The sequence below is a fragment of the Neoarius graeffei genome, chromosome 22 (genome assembly GCF_027579695.1).
Source record: "Neoarius graeffei isolate fNeoGra1 chromosome 22, fNeoGra1.pri, whole genome shotgun sequence".
Lineage (NCBI taxonomy): Eukaryota > Metazoa > Chordata > Actinopteri > Siluriformes > Ariidae > Neoarius > Neoarius graeffei.
In genome coordinates, this window is record NC_083590.1 from 49,747,554 (window position 1) to 49,751,888 (window position 4,335).

The 4,335-nt window shown below is 40.6% G+C and overlaps 1 long non-coding RNA gene across 1 annotated transcript; it reads right to left on the bottom strand.

The window, feature by feature from the left end:
* Window positions 1–687: 687 nt before the first annotated feature.
* Window positions 688–3,621, bottom strand: LOC132870452 (uncharacterized). Its single transcript, XR_009651111.1, has 3 exons — window positions 3,346–3,621; window positions 2,812–2,867; window positions 688–742 (listed from the first exon to the last, which is right to left on the bottom strand). It is a non-coding gene; the product is annotated as an uncharacterized LOC132870452 (long non-coding RNA).
* Window positions 3,622–4,335: the final 714 nt, after the last annotated feature.

Consider the following 4,335-nt stretch of genomic DNA (forward strand, 5'->3'; position numbering starts at 1 on the left):
ATCTCATTATCTCTAGCCGCTTTATCCTTCTACAGGGTCGCAGGCAAGCTGGAGCCTATCCCAGCTGACTATGGGCGAAAGGCAGGGTACACCCTGGACAAGTCGCCAGGTCATCACAGGGCTGACACAGACAACCATTCACACTCACATTCACACCTACGGTCAATTTAGAGTCACCAGTTAACCTAACCTGCATGTCTTTGGACTGTGGGGGAAACCGGAGCACCCGGAGGAAACCCACGCGGACACGGGGAGAACATGCAAACTCCACACAGAAAGGCCCTCGCCGGCCCCGGGGCTCGAACCCAGGACCTTCTTGCTGTGAGGCGACAGCGCTAACCACTACACCACCGTGCCGCCCTAAAATGACCATTTAATTGATAATTATGTTTGTTTCACCTGAACTGGATGTAAATACACTGAAATTAAAATGAAAGTTTAACCTTTGAGCTCATTCATTAATTTCAACTCCAGTACACCATGGTAAACAGCTAAAATAACCACAACTTTGTCCCAGTATTTATCAACCTCACTGTATGTACCATATGTTCTTGGCAAACTGTTCAGGCATATTATTTATATGAGAAAAACATCAGTGCTTGTGCAAACAGACTCCTGTCACAGTCCATTTACCTTTGGCTTATATTCTTAAATACACATTTACTTACTTTCTTTGTACAATGTAAATCTGCACTCAAGCCATACAGTAGCATAATACATCAGAAGGGAACAGGGACAGATCCTGTAATACATGAACAGACACATGGATGCACATCCACACTCACTATACAGGGGGCTGCAAAAGTAGGTATACAGTAAGGATCATTCCAGTATTATAATAGTGGTTCTAGGTTTCATTTAATACTAATATTTTGTGCGAATGTTTTTTCATTACTGTATACCTACTTTTGCAGCCCCGTGTGTGTATTATATTTTTATATATATATATATATATATATATATATATATATATATATATATATATATATATATAAATAAATCACACACACAAAGTGCATCTCAAAAAATGTGAATATTGTGAAAAAGTTCAATATTTTCCATCAGTTACTTAAGAAAGTGAAAATGTTATATATTATAGACTCATTACACAAATTAAAATATGTTTCAAGCATTTTTCTATTTTAATTTTAATCAGTATGGCATACAGTACAAAACCATAAAAAACATCTCAAAATATTAGAATATTTCATTTAGAGTTTGAGTAAAACAGTATGAACACAGTGCATCTCTCGGTCTAGTTCAGTACACACAACCACAATCATGGGGAAGACTGCTGACTTGACTGTTGTCCAGAAGATGATCACTGATGCCCTCCACAAGGAGGGTAAGCCACAAAAGGTCATTACTGAAAAGGGTGGCTGGAAAAGGTGCACAAGCAACAGGGATGGCTGCAGTCTTGAGAGGATTGTCAAGAAAAGTTGATTCAAGAACTTGGGAGAGCTTCACAAGGAGTGGACTGAGGCTGGTGTCAGTGTATCAAGACCCATCACGAACAGACATCTTCAAGAAAGGGGATACAACTTTCGCATTCCTAATATCAAGCTACTCCTGAGCCAGAGACAATGTCAGAAGTGTCTTATCTGGGCTAAGGAGAGAAAGAAATGGACTGTTGCTCAGTGGTCCAAAGTCCTCTTTTCAGATGAAAGTACATTTTGCATTTAAATTTGGAAATCACGGTTCTAGAGTCTGGAGGACGAGTGGAGAGGCACAGAATCCAAGGTGTTTGAAGCCCAGTGTGAAGTTTCCACAGTCTGTGATGATTTGGGGTGCCATGTCATCTGCTGGTGTTGGTCCACTGTATTTTATCAAGTCCAAAGTCAACACAGCCATCTACCAGGAGATTTTAGAGCACTTCATGCTTCCATCTGCTGACGAGCTTTTTGGAGATGCTGATTTCCTTTTCCAGCAGGACTTAGCACCTACCCACAGTGCCAAAACTACTACCAAATGGTTTGCTGACCATGATATTACTGTGTTTGATTGGCCAGCCAACTTGCCTGACCTGAACCCCATAGAGAATCTATGGGGTATTGTCAAGAGGAAGATGAGAAAGACCCGACCCAAAAATACAGATACGCTGAAGGCCACTATCAAAGCAACCTGGGCTTCAATAATACCTCAGCAGTGCCACAGGCTGATCACCTCCATGCCACACCGCATTGATACCATTTTTTCAATTAATTTACCATTGATTCATGGTAAAGGAGCCCCAACCAAGTATTGAGTGTATAAATGAATATACTTTTCAGAAGTTGGACATTTCTGTATTGTAAATCCTTTTTTTGATTGATCTTAGGGAATATTCTAATAATTTGAGATACTGGATTCCTGATTTTCATGAGCTACAAGCCATAATCATCAAAATTAAAACAAAAAAGGCTTTAATATTTCACTTTATATTTTTTATTTATACATACACACACACACACACACGTGTATATATACACACACACATTTTTTATATATATATATATATATATATATATATATATATATATATATATATATATATATATATATATATGTGTGTGTGTGTGTGTGTATATTTACACACACACACACACATATATATACACATATACACACACACACATATATATAAAAAATTACACACACAAGCATATCAGATTTTTCTGATAAATCCAGCTCTAATATGCTAGCGGAGATGGCAGATGTTGAGATGGAATGTATTCACAGCACTGCACATGAAAAATTTAAAGAAGTGAAGGAATGAACCAATCAATAAAGAATCCACACACATACTAAATGAACATAGCCTGGCTCTCCTACCTCCATGCCATATGTTCTGCACATTCTCAGTCTGAACCCGAGAGTACAAGGTTAACCTAGGACAGAGAAAAAAATATTATACAGATATAAATAAAAACAGAAATACAGAATGAGACAAACAAATGGCACAAATTGTACAAATGTAGAAGGGGAGTGAAACGTACGGGCAGGATCTCATTTAAAACTGTTCCCCCCCCATACCAAATTTACAACAAAAAATATGACTATGTTTAGAAAGTAAGAAAGAGGCATCTTGAGACGACAAATGCTGAACCAAATAAGGCAATGGATACTGCAATCATTCAGTCCAGAAATAAGACAGGGCTGAAATGATGAATGAGATGAAATTAAAAGAAAATGGCATAGTTCCAGCCTAGTTCAGGAGGGAGGGAAATCTGATTCTTCTGTGTCATTCTTTTCCTCCGTTTCCTCACTTTTTCCTCATGATTTTGCTAATCCTTGCATGCCAATATGTAATCTCAGCCGAGTCCCAAGATGCCCCATTTCTCTCTCTCTCTCTGTACTTAACCTCACCCTTTCATACTTCCTGACATATTTCTGCATGTCTGTTTCATCTGTCCATTCAGAAGTTCTTCTTTCTTCATTTCATATGGAGATGCTTCTTTGGGCTGTAAAGATTTCCATCCATCCTCGATTCTGTCAGGAGGTGAAAAATATCAAATAAGGCAAATGAAAAGCTTGAGCAGATAGTCAGTGACCAGAGAAGGAAGTCAGTCAGGTTTCTCTGTCTGGGAAGAAGGAACACGAGCAATGCTGCCAGGCAGGACAAGAAGCAACAAAAAAATCCCTGTGGCCATGAGAGAGGGAGCATGAGACAGCTGTGCATGCAAAAGGGGAGACAATAAGGGTGTATGCATGTGTGTAATCGAGTGCAAGTGTGTAAAGAAATGGGAGGGGAGAGCATGAAGGAGAGACTGATGGAAAAATAGAGGCATGGGTTTGCATGACAGAGGGGAAAAAAGAGAAATGGGAGTGGGGTAGAAGGGAGAGTTCAGGATAGGAGGGTGGAATATACATCATTGTCACCCTCCACCCCCTTCTCCCTTGCTGGGCAAATAATTCCGCATTTGGAGTGAGAGGCAGAAAGACCGAGAGAGAAAGAGGCGTGTATTCATCCACTTTGGCTTGCTTTGTATCCCTCAGACTGTGCACATACTGAACTTAATTCTGTCTGCCAGCCCCATCCCATTTTTATTTTCCCCCCAATCTCTTTCTCAGACAGAGGCAGTCTGGAACTGAAATGAGCAAAGGATGAGGGGATGGGGGGTGGGTGGGGGGGGGGGGGTGTTACGGGATAAGAGCCTCATCTCATCTCATTATCTCTAGCCGCTTTATCCTGTTCTACAGGGTCGCAGGCAAGCTGGAGCCTATCCCAGCTGACTACGGGCGAAAGGCGGGGTACACCCTAGACAAGTCGCCAGGTCATCACAGGGCTGACACATAGACACAGACAAACATTCACACTCTCATTCACACCTACAGTCAATTTAGAGTCACCAGTTA